This window comes from Podarcis gaigeae (genome assembly GCF_964106915.1).
Source record: "Podarcis gaigeae genome assembly, chromosome: 4".
Classification (NCBI taxonomy): domain Eukaryota; kingdom Metazoa; phylum Chordata; class Lepidosauria; order Squamata; family Lacertidae; genus Podarcis; species Podarcis gaigeae.
The window spans coordinates 40,882,699-40,896,282 of record NC_139677.1 but is presented as its reverse complement, the minus strand read 5'-3'; positions in this window follow the sequence as shown (position 1 = coordinate 40,896,282).

Genomic DNA, 13,584 nt, shown 5'->3' with positions numbered 1-13,584 from the left:
AGACTTAGGAGGGTTCTCATCAATTGATATTATTGAAAAGGGAACTCTTGTGAGAATATGTATAAGTTTCCTGTCATCTGGCTTCCACCATTCACACTAAAGCTGATTGCCCTGTTTTGTCTACCGTACACACTGGTGTGTATGCAGTGATAATGGTATATGTGTAGTGATGCCAAGAAAAGAGCAGGCAAAACAGAAGGACGAAAAGGCCTCATCTCACTAGCTGAGCTGGTGATAAGTTCACTGAACAGAACCAGTTGCATTTCAACTTGATCAGGCTGCCCTGTCCCAAGAGAAAAACTGCATCCATCTTAGCTTGGTGTTTTTTTTTGCATTCAAGGGAACAGCAGCTGAGCAAAGCTTCACAAAAGGCTTGTAGGGAGAAAAAAGACAGGAAATACTTTAGGAGTCGGGGGAGGGGAGATAAACCCTGGTGTGTTTTTATTCATTTTTTCAGGTCTCAACTCAAGAAGTTTCATATTGTATATGAAACGATCCCTTCAGCTGTTCCTCCCCATGTGATGGGATTTGTTTTGTTTTCCCCACCTAAAGAAAGCAGAAATCATTGTGGGGTTGACCTTTATCCAGGAAGTTGCCCTCGGCTTGCATGTCTTGCCTTGGCCAGCTGCCAGAAGAGGATCATTTTCACAATTAACTGGGGAGGATGTTTGGCTGTGTGTGTGACAATGAAACATTTACTCGCTACAATAAGAGACTTTCAACAAAGGGTAATAATCTAACATGTAAATAATGGTGCGTCCACCTCCGTTTCTGCAACACAATGGACAAAGGGAGTGATGATGCATCTGTTTTCTCAGGTTTCTAGGTTGCTGTCACAGGGGAAGGGAAGAGAGACCAAATGGACTCTGTGCGTCTTAAGTATGTGCTGCAGCTGAGCTGCAGAGTTTGTTGATTGTGGTGCTGAATTCATTTCTATGAACTATAAGATAAAGAAAGCCAGTAGAGAACAGTGATGAAATATATCTAACTCTGGTGCATTTATTCTGAGAGAGCCTAGGACTCCATAGCAGTCTCCAGTTGGTCTGAGCTTGCAGGGCTCTTCTTGAAACAATGGCTCGTGTGGTATGAAAACTCGCTTAAATTCACCACCCCATTAGCAAGCAGAAACTTGGGGGGAGGAGAATGATTTTTGTAAAGTGTTTTTGTGTGTTCATGTGGCACAGGCTTTCCATTTTCAGTGGGTAGAGCAGTATGGCTGTGGCCTATCTTTAACTGCATGAATAAGGATGACTTTCTCATGGCAGCCACAGGCTGGCAGCTGCTGTCCTTCCCCACCAAATAGGCAGCAGTATTCACATTTCCTCTGTATGCTGGAAATTTGTTCCACAGTATAAATTAAGGCAGGGATGAAGAACCTGTGGCCCTCCAGATGTTGTTGGATTCCAGCTCCCATCAGTCCCAGCCAACAATAGCCCATCATCAGGGATGGATAGGGATGAGGGAAAGTTGTAGTCCAACAACATCTGGAGGATCACAGGTTCCCCTAAATGGCCTATTGAGCACCATTAAAGTTTACCAGTATGTGACACTGCAGATTTCAGCAGGCATCTTCTGTTCTACAAAGAGCAATGGAGCTCCTATTTGGCCTAATACTAAAAAAAAGATAAAATTGGGGAAAACAACAGTGCCAGTCCATTCCCAGAAACACAGTTTCTGCAGAATGCTGAAGAAGCACTTCTTTATACTGGCCTTTGGCACCTGAGATATGTGTTTTCAGGACCCACCCTATTCCTGTGACTGTAATTCATTTTAAGCTGTTTTTAATATTTAATTGTTCTAATTCACCCCGAGACCTTCTGGGGAAGGGCAGGTGATAACAGTTGTTTTTCTAAACAAAAGCAAAACTGAGCAATAAATATCTGGTATGGGGAAGACAATTTCCCACTTTCCCAAAGCATATTGATGGAGATACCGGCAAAATCTCTTCTTCCACAGTGCAAGTGTTTCCAGTCTACAACTACAGTTTACCTACAAATATTCATTCTAATCTATATGCAAAGAAACGCCACACAACCATTGACTGCAAAATCATCTCAAGTGCACTCTAAAGGGTTCACTTCACACTGCTGTTGCCACTAGACTGTGAACCAGTTGGGGATTGCCGACAGTTATAATGAGGCCAGGGCCAGTTAGCTCTCTTTAATAGCTTGTTTTTTTTTTTTTTTAATAAATTTTTATTAGGGGTTTTTGCAAAATAAAGTACAAAGATAAACAACCTTTCTTTTATCTCAACAGAGTTTCATGACTTCTTTGGACTTCCTCACATCTCCCGCTGCCATTTTCATCATCATAAATTTTTCCCAGCAATTTATCATCTAATTTGCAAATTTTATAACCACTTATTTAAATATAATCCTCTGTAAATTAATTTCTCTTAATCTCACTTTACATCCCATTTCAATCCGATTTTGTGGTGGCCAATTATTTATGATCAAACATCCTACTTAACTTTCCACCAAATCACAATATTTTTGTAAATAAGTCTTAAATTTCCTCCAATCTTCTTCAACCCTCTCTTCTCCCAGGTCTCGAATTCTGCCAGTCATCTCAGCCAGTTGCATATAGTCCATCAGCTGCATCTGCCATTCTTCCAGAGTGGGTAGATCTTGAGTTTTCCACTTCTTGGCGATCAGTATCCTTGCTGCTGCTGTTGCGTACAAAAAGAATGTTCGGTCCTTCTTTGGCACCATCTGGCCGACAATGCCCAGGAGGAAGGCCTCTGGTTTCTTAAGGAAGGTATACTTAAATACCTTTTTCAGCTCATTATATATCATTTCCCAGAAGACCTTCACCCTGGGACAAGTCCACCAGAGGTGAAAGAATGTTCCTTCATTTTCCTTACATTTCCAACATTTGTTGTCTGGCACATGGCATATTTTGGCTAGTTTAACTGGGGTCATGTACCACCTATATATCATTTTCATTACATTTTCCTTCAGAGCATTACATGCCGTGAAGTTCATCCCCGTGGTCCACAACCTTTCCCAATCCTCAAACATAATATTATGCCCAATATCCTGTGCCCACTTTATCATGGCCGACTTAACCATTTCATCTTGTGTATTCCATTTCAACAGCAAGTTATACATTCTTGAGAGTACTTTAGTCTTAGGTTCTAACAATTCTGTTTCCAACTTCGATTTCTCCACCTGGAATCCTAACTTTTTATCCTTTTTAAAAATTTCTTGAATCTGAGCGTAATGTAACCAGTCTCGCACTTTGTCTTTCATTTTTTCCAAACTCTGCAATTTCCAATTGTTGCCCTCTTTCTCTATTATTTCCCAATATTTCGGCTCTTTAATAGCTTGTTTTTGCTGTACACGGTTGTTATACATTGTTATCTAAGCACATCTTGGCATATTAAAGGGGATAAAAACATTCACCTGCTTCTCCATTGAAACTGGCTCCCTCCCATCCCAGACCAGTGTCCATAGACCTGTCCTGGCCTTGGCCACAGGATCAGTTCTGGCGGCTTGAAGTTAGTGCATGAATACTAGTTGCAAGTGCTTTGAGGCATAGGCTGAGTGGACACTGTTTTGATCCCCAGCTATAGGGGAGGGGCAAGATAGAGACCCCCACCCCACAGGGCCTAACCTCCCAGGTAGATACAGACATCCACCTGCAGCTGTTTTCTTTACTGTAGGATGAGATTTGTGTTCTTTCCTTTTCTCCTTTAATGAGCATACATGCCTTGCTTCAAACCCAATGCGGTTAAACATTTATTCAGATCCTTTTTCTTCTTTTTGAAATGCTGCTGAAGGCAGAGGAAGGGGAAATGACTTCAGAACTGACACAAGGGCCAGCCTATCAGCAATTTGCACAGCCACCTCCTGTTGAAAAAGAGATGACGCAATTGAGCAGTGCAAGCTCAGATATTGAGGTGGAGCTAAAGATCAAGGTCATGTTTCCTGCAGGCGTCAGATCCACACTGGAACACCCATGTATATTCTTGAAATCATGCAAGTACTGAAATTAATACAGTATTTTATGTTGCTTGTTCTCTACAGTTGGGCAATGAGTCTTGTGACTCATTCCCTTGGTGGTAGTACTAGTAGCACTGGCCGAATGACTAACCAGCTGCCTTTCATTGAACCAAATGGGCTTCCAAATAGTTTAGCTATTTATAGTTTCAAGTGAGAAGCTAATGTTCCCATAAGAGGAGGCAATGAGACCTGTCTTGTACATTTCCTTGAGCTGTGGATATGCAGCCTCCTCCATGATTGCTTCCGTGTCGCTCTGGTAGCATGTTCATCTTCTGCCCAGGAGCCTAAACCAGTAGAGCTAGCTCACGGTATTATGCATGGTCCCCTGATTCTGATAAAGTAGCACCATGGGAACACCATGCAGCACTAAGGGGAAAAAACAGCTTCTCCTCTTGTTTACACTGCTTCTGCCAACACTGAAAGCATTCTCCTAGCCAGGTGCTTTAGCATTCTTATCATGCTGCAAATATTTCATCAGTACAGTCTGCAGGCTAAAATAAAATAAAATGCTCAGAGTGAATGTCCCAAGGCAGAGCGTTTGCTAAACTGTGGCAAGCTTCCTTTCAAGAGAATTTCTTGTTCTGAAAAGTTCAGGTGTCTTCTGCATTTTAAGGCTGCCTCTGTTGCTGTCTTTACATCTAATTACTATATCTGATTTGGCCATTAATCACAGGGGGAAACAGCATTCTGGTACAAACAAAACTTTTGTGCATCGCCTGGTAAATATACCCCAGAATAGCTGCTTTTGTATGAACAAAACCGTGTGACAACCACACTACCTCCTAAGGTAGCCAGTGTGGTGTAGTGGTTAAGAGCGGCAGTCACATAATCTGGGGAACCGGGTTCGTGTCTCCGCTCCTCCACATGCAGCTGCTGGGTGACCTTGGGCCAGTCACACTTCTGTGAAGTCTCTCAGCCCCACTCACCTCACAGAGTGTTTGTTGTGGGGGAGGAAGGGAAAGGAGGTTGTTAGCCGCTTTGAGACACCTGAAGGGGAGTGAAAGGCGGGATATCAAATCCAAACTCTTCTTCTTCTTCTTCTTCTAAAAAGAAAACTGCAGGAAATGTTTACATGAAACATGTTCATATAGGAACAATGGCCTCATTTGCACTTAACAGTAAACCTTGGTTTGTGGTTTATCAGGCTCTAGTGGTCCGCTAGTTCACACTGTCCTACCACTCTTGCTTCACTATTCCTCTGGTGGGAGCAGGAGCATCCAGCCATGAAGCCTTGGCTTGTTGTCATGTCTGAATGGGGTCCAATTTGCTTCTCCCATAAAAATAAAAATAAAAATCACAATTGCTGACCATCTTGTACTTATGGCTTGTTGCTGGGTTGTTGACTGTGGTTTGTTAGGAAGAAACAAGCCACAATCCTGGTTCTGATGGCAAGTCAAGGCTGCATTGGTTGTTGCTGCAGTTCCCATTGTAGGAGAAGCTAAGAGGCAGTGATCGGAGCAACTAGGCAGTGTGCGCTAAGATGCTACTCAATCCCAGTAAACCATTAACCATGGTTTATTGTTACGCACAAAGAATAAACCTATCAAATCAGCCCCCAATTATTTGGACATCAAACATTTTCCTCTTGTTTGAGTAAAGCTCTTGCCTGTGTCAGCCGCTAGCCAGCTCACTGTAGCATTTCTGTATGCCACAGTCACTTTGTGGGTTTATTTTTGTCCCTGCACTGTGCTACTGTCATATGAAAAGTGAAAATGATGGTAAGGCATCATGTTCCAACTTTTCTCAGGAACACACTTCACTTTTCGTGGAGCCAGTTTTTATTTATTTAAAGAACACAGTCTTTTGAGGGAAGGGTGTTACTAAAAAGTGATATGCTGTGTTGCATGTTCACCTCTCAGCTTGATGTACCTGAGCCAAAATAGGGAACAACGTGCCGCTTTCTTTCTTTCTTGTTTACCTTGGGTGCAAATTAAGTCAAAATACACATCCAAAGTTAATAAGAAGCTGGCTTTCTTTGCCTTGGAATCAGTTTGAAGGAACTTGTTGACCATGGATTGTATATCAACCAAAGTAGATTACTTCAGGTTAATTATATACACATATTGTAAACAATTATGCTTTATTTTTAAAGTATGAAACAGAGAAATTAAGTTCTCTCCAAAAAGGACCTGCCAAATGCATATTTAATGATTAAACTCTTGCCACTCCCTCTGCTATGGGACCGCCAATCCAAATATAGGCAGGTGCAGAATGCAACTGTTAGGTTTCTCACAAATGTGCAGAAGCACCCATTATGTCATCTCCATTTAATCAACTCCAATAACATCTCACTCCTTTCTGGATCCCATCTGGTAGCTACAAATTCTTCGATCTGCTGGTTTTTCAGAAGGGCAGATTGAAACTGCCACAGTTTTTGCAGAGCAGCAGCACGAAGAAATTATATGCATCTGGAGCAGTGGGAGTGAGAACATATGCCAAATGAGACAGAAAGGTTACATCATGAAAGGAAATGGAGAGTTCTTCGGGAGGACATAATGTGTCTTTCCCTTTGACGTGAACTTTAAAAACCTAAACCCTTCATTTTCATTTCCATGCATCCTTTATTCATACCCAGAAAATCAGCAGAACACATGCTTTGTAATAAGATTTCCACGGAACTGGAAAAAGGGGAGGATTCTGTTAACCAACACTGAAGATTCCTTGAGAACAAACAGAAGTATTAAAAGCTGTACCTGTTAAATATCTTGCCTGACATCCAGCTGTTAAAGACACAGAGTCCCTATCTAGAAAGAAAAGGTGGCAACTCACCTTTTGGGACTGTATTGTGTGCTGCAAAGGAGCATATAGAAACAGAGGCCCCTGGAGTTCAGCTGCTTCTTGGGCCTTTCAATGTGTTCATCTCCTTTGCTGCAATGAGCACAAGGACCAAATATATCCATACATACTCAGTGTAGTAGTGGGGAAGGAAAAACAGAAATGAACCACATTGAACCACAATTTTAAGTGACCACCTACCATGGGCTTTCAGACTTTTGTTGTCATGATATGAACATATTGGAGCCAAGGCATGTGTAGAGTAGCCCCTTTACTGTCGTCTCTCTCCTGTCCCAAACAAGGAAAGTATCTCAGGGTGGTCTTGCAGATCTGCAGAAGCAAGGTCTGGACTACAGCAGTGGTCATGAGCCAGACGACTGGACTCTTTTCCTGCCAGATCCCGGTCCTAAAGTGAGGCTGGGGACAGATCATGTTTTTATCAGAAGGCTGAAGGCAGTTTGGCAAATGATGGTTAAGGATCCTAGGTGGAATTGGTGTGGAATTGCCATGCTTTGCTCACTGGACCATCCACACATTCCACTCTATTAATTGTTCTGCGATGCTTCCCCAGTGTTACCACATTTTTGTTATATGGAGGCGGCACTCTTGTGCTGTAGTGCAACAAAAGTAGAGCAACAAACAACCCCCAGGACATTTGTGATATAAAAAGTTACAAGATTTCAGCCAGATGTTATGGGACATGCGCTGATTTGAAAGGAAGCATTATGTCTGCCCATGGTAAACGGTCTTGAAAGCAGCATCACATATAATTGCCCTGATACCATCAAGAACAAAAATAATAATGAATGCGTAAGAAAAGGGACATCTGAAGGGGCTCTCTATCTCCAGTCTCAGTGATCCAGGCTCATACGAATGTACCATCACAGAGGAACATGTATAGGCCATTTCCCCTTATATGCCTGACTCCGATAAAGTGCCTTCAGTTTGACTCATCTCACAATAGTTTGAGAAATCTATGCTTTGCCCTGTTCTTAGCCCCCAACAACTTGGTTCAAATGTGTTTGGAGACTTTAAAGAAAACATTGAATAATGCTTTGTTTCATGTTAAATACTATTACAAAAGCAGTGGCCAGAACACATGAGGTCACAGGCGCCCACACAGGGTCTGTGTCCCTTTGGAGAACAGAAGACACTGTGAAGACTCTTGTGCTTTAAGAAATAGGGTTTATTCACCTATTTACACCCTCAGTCTGCATGGAGGGCGTCCAGATCTTACTGCATGGCCCAAAGCATTTCAGGCAGTCCTTCCCGCTCCCTCGCCAAGATGGATCTCCACCTTTCTTCCTCTTTCTTCTTCCCAGAAGACCCTTTCCCTCCCCTAGAGCAGTTACCCTGGCAACCTTCCAAATCTCCAGTCTCTGGTCATACCTGGGGCTAGGAGTGCCATTGTTTTGTTAACGACCCACAATGGCTCTCTTAACAGTCCTAGTTTAGCCAGGCTATCCAGGAATTCCCTTGCAGCTTATTTTCTCCCCTCCTATCACAAATAACCCCAAATCCTAGCATTTATTCATTTTAGTATTTAGGAGGAACACACCCACCCCGCCAGTTCTGTAACAATACTGTTATGCACTGGGGGTTCACAAACACCACAAGGATCACCCAATCAGTGGTATTTTGGCTTCTGCTCCAAACCAGAGAAGATGCCCACCCACCTGCAAGCTAAGTTTGGGCAGGAAGATAATAAGTGTGTGCAAAGGAGACCACCACCTCTTTTTATATTCCAGTTCACTTTCTGTCATGAATATGACTCTTGTTTCCCATACCTCAGCACTTCCTCAAGCTGGGGCAGATGGGAGTTGTGGTCTAAGACATCTGGAGGGTGCCTGGTTGAGAAAGGCTGTCATACCTGAACTTTAGTATAGTAGGGAGGAGTCAATCTAAAGCCTTTTGTGGCTTGAAGTGTGTTTGTTGTTGTTTTCAGTGTGGGAGGTTTGTTTTTTGCCTTACACATGGAAGTTCATTCTTCCATCCTCAGGCATGGGAAATAACAATAATTATGTGTCACTTAAAATAATGTTCTATGTTAAGATTTTACTAAATAAGGAAGGATGTTGCTATCATTTATTCAGCAGCTAAGGAAAAAAAACACATCAAGAAACTGATCTTTTAATAATTGAGCTAAGATACTTTTCTGGCTTGGTTAATTAAGAACCCCTTTCTCCCATGGGTTTGCATCCTGCCCTTCCTTCCCACTGCATAATGTATCACTCAGTTGTGGTATCTGAGAACTGATCTACATACTGAGGAACAAGCATGTGGCACCTCTCCCCTTGGGCAGTGCAACTTCAGAATGCAGGCAGGGGAATAAATAAGGACCACTTCCTAGCAGAAATGTAGGGTTTTGAACTGTCCAAAAGGCTTCATTGATTATGCAAGTAATCTTTACAGATGTTTTTGGCCTACAATTCCCATCATCCTTGATCATTGGCCAACAGTGGCTCCATTAGTCTTTGGAACCAGTGAACAATGCCTGTTGACGAAGCACACATGCACCACAAAAACATTATTCATTATTTAATGGTGCTTCAGTGACTTGAGACCTTAGTGACCTTCCAAAAATTGTTCAACTCCAACACGTACCCTTCCTGACCATTGGCCATGCTGGCTGGGGCTAATAGGAAATGGAATATAACAACATTCAGAGGGACACAGGTTAGCCACCTCTGTGTTACAACAACCTTGTATAGTGGGTCACTATTATTATGGCTGCCCTGTTATTCCCTCTCAGATGAAGGGCAGAATTTCCAACCTCATACTTTTAACTACTAACTACACAATACCAGCCTCACATCCTTAAATATTTTCTCTCTTAAAAACAAAACAGGAGTTGCAGGCATGGTGGGATGGGGCCCTGGATGGGGCCTCCTGATACTGGCATTGCTACTGTATAACTGGATGATTTGAAAGTGGGGCAGGGTGGCAGTGAGGTCACAGCTGTGTGGGCATAGTGGTGGAGTCAATCCAGCACTCCCACCAGTGCACACATGTGCCTTGACTTTGCCAGCACTCTGCCTTTGCATGGTCCAGCTAAGTAGCAGTGACACCACTTTAAGGCGAGTGGCCCTGCAGCAGCACTCCACCATGCCAGCCTCTCCTGAAAATACACACACATCAAATAGTAGAATGTCGCTTTGAGGAGAGATGGTCCTACTATAATGCAGAGTGAAGCTGATAGTGGGTGTCATGAACGGGCAGCAAGTGATTACTTATTTAAGTTGCTATTCTTGCATGTTTGCTTCTAGGGAGAGACATTTGTGGGTTATGCTGCCTCAGGTGCCAGTCTCAGATACTGGGGTGGGCAAAAGTAAATTGGTGTGAACTTTTCAAACAAAGAAACCAGCTATTGCAATGTTCACACTGACAATCGGGGACAGGGTAAGGAATGAGGCAAAATCTGTACCAGTTTCCCAGGATATACTGACAGATGGTAAACAGATGAGCTGGTCAAATGCCCTGTTAGTAATTAGTACATAGGTTTGAAACAGTATGGAGAATGAAGCTGGTCATATTTGAATTTGAGTTTGGTGGTGGGGAATTATGTTTCTACTAAGCCGCTGCCACAGCATATCCTCTCAGCTGTTATCCTTCATGCTCCCTCTGTTCACAGCCCTTAATGCACAGAGATATTTGCCATTGTCTTCCTTTCACTGTCACTTATAATGACATAATCACATTACACATAAGCTTGTTTATTGGATATCCTCTCCACGGAACAGATTTCTTAATAGCTCTTCTCCTCTCAAGGATCTGTCTCCGTGGATACCTCCTATATAAACAACACTTCAGATTGCTGCTGATTCCCTGGGTTCAGGAGGTGCTGCTTATCGCTCTCTCTGATCTTCGTTTTGTAAAGCAAATGTTTAATAAAGAAGTACAAGTACAGAATCTTATTTTTTATTCATTGTTCAGGTAAGAGATCACAGAATCTCCCAGTACCCTTTTTTTCAGACACATAGAATGTTCAACACTGGAGGTAATAGCTGTTCATGACTAGAAGTTGCCTTATCCTCCATGAATTTGTTTAATCCCCTTGTGAAGCCGTCTAAGGCTCACATTTCCTCGACATCCGGTGTACTCCCAACACTGGTTTGAGAAGCGGTGCACACACACAACATTAACCACAATCCATATCTAACCTGTCATTTCCCAGGAAATACTGCATTTTTATGAGTTTTTTCTTCAAATCAGCTTTAATCTGAATTGAGGAAAAGAATGACCTAGCTGCGGTTTACGCCAGTAATGTGTCCATAGCCAAAGTTGGTGGCCATGACGACAGCTGGTGGAAGCAAATTCTGCATTTGGAAACTAAAAGTTTCATGGATAAAAATGCTGCTTTTGGTCTGTCCTGAACCATTCAGCTTCATTGGATGATCCTATTAGAGGAAAGGGAAGGAGGACTTCTCCCTTAATGTTTAGCAGTCCACATGCTTCCCTAACCAGTTTCTGTTGCACTTAACAATTGATTTAATGGTTTCAGCAATTTGGTCCTCAAATGATTTGCCCACCCCACCCCTTATTATAGAGAGAATAAGAATGCCTTTCCATTATCAAGATGCATCAAATGTGTTAACAAGGGTTTGGGGAGCTTAATTTAAACAGTAATATTTCTGAAGAAACCTTTTAACCGCCTCCAACCTTAAAATTGCTTCATCCTTTTGGGAGTTTGTTTTCCTGCCTTGTGCTATCTGATCTTTTTCATTACATTCCTGGCTACTTCCTGCTCTCGAACTTTCACTTGTATGCAAGTATAAGTGCAATAGCTCAAGTGACAATGCTGCTCTGTGAGAAAGTTAGCAAGGAACAAGACTGGGGCATGAAAACCTAGCTTGTGTACTCCTGGAATGCTGACAATTTCTACTCTCATGCTCTGACTTGTGGTCCAAAGTTGAGAGAGAGAGAGAGAGAGAGAGAGAGAGAGAGAGAGAGAGAGAGAAAGCGCACAGATCTGCAACAGTCTGACATGGAAAAGCATTTCCTGCTCTGTCCTCTTCAGTGCTTAATTTCTAGCCGCAGAGAAGCCAGAGCTCCTGCAACGATCATGCAATTATCTGCATAGAAATATGGCTAGCTTTTTTTACTCAGTAGTGTGGGAAAGGAAGTCAGATTGTGCTCAGAGTCACTTTCATTACCTACTGTCTTTTCATATCCAGGGTGGCTCTCCAGATGTTGCTGGACTGCATTTCCCATCATCCCTGATTGTTGACCGTGCTGATCAACAGGACTGGTGGGATGTGGATCTCAACAACATCTGGATGGCCACAGATGGCCACTCAACCCTCTGGGATCTTGAGTCCTGCAACTGAAAACATTGGCTGGACTTAGCCATGGTGGACTGGGGCACAAATCAAGCACTCTGTGTCTTCAATGAAATGCACTTAAGACTCTGAAACAGATGTACTGCACCAGATGTACTTCTGAATACCAGCTGCAGGGAAGCGCAAGTGAGGGAGAGCATTGTTGCACCCAGGCCTTGCTTGTGGGTGTCTGGTTGGCCACCGTGAGAACATGGACTCTTGACCTGATCCAGCAGATGTCTTCTTAGCTTATCTTCACACATCTCACATCTCTGTTTTTAATAAAAGAAGTAGTGGGCTTAAAAAAAACCCCACATGAAATAAATATTACTTTGGGGGATTGAAAAGTAATTTGATTACAAGGTAAGAACAGCAGCATGTGACAATCTAAACAGCAACATTTGAACGCAAGCACATAAGGAGTTTTGTTCATTTTTCAAAGCTGTCTTTCGAGTGAGAAATATTCAATTACTGTAACTCTTAAACTCTAATGAAATGTGACTCTCTCTAGTTATAATATGCACCAGCAAAATCTAATTTCATAGACTGATTAACTGATTAGTCACCCTGCCTACTTTGAATATAATTAGCATCAGTAGCTTCTAAAGATGGCTTCCAAATCATTTTACATTTGGAAAGTTCTTTGCAGAAATATACAAATGGAGCAAATAAACCCCTATCTATATCTATCTATCATCTATCTATCTATCTATCTATCTATCTATCTATCTATCTATATCTATCTATCTATCTATCTATCTATCTATCTATCTATCTATCTAATCTATCTATATCTATCTATCTATCTATCAATCATCTATGATCTATCTATCTATCATCTATCTATCTATCTATCATCTATCTATCTATCATCTATCTATCTATCTATCTATCTATATCTATCTATCTATCTATCTATCTATCTATCTCTGCATTTACACTTCTGATGAAGCAGACAGTAGTTACGCCTTCTGTTTGGCACTTCACTGGATGCAATAATCTCCAAAATTATGGAAACACAAACTTCTTCAGTCTGGGGTTTTTTCTTTTAAGGAAATGGGGTGAAAGAACAGGAAAGATGCTGTTTGTTTGTTTGTTTGTTTGTTTGTCTGCATGCTTGCTTGCTTCCCATAGAACATCCCAAGGGGATTAACAAGAAAAAATCAACAATTAAAGTAAAGCCACTCCCCTTTCCGGGGGGTGGAGTTGTGGGCTGGCATCTGGGACCTCACTGTGACCTGGCAGGGGGCAGAGTGATGCTGCCCGCATCATTGGGACTCCCAGCCACATCACGCCCCACGGCTGACCAATCAGGTTAGCCAGGGGGCGTGGCTGCTACCATTTAAATCATGGTACAGCTGGGAGGGGCGGCCTCCGTTTGCCTCCTTCGTTGGACCACCCAGCCCACCCGCCCTCTTTTATGCATTGCTTGACTTTGGCCCCGCTATGGACTAATGTTGGTTGCCTTATTGTTGGGACCAGGTAGG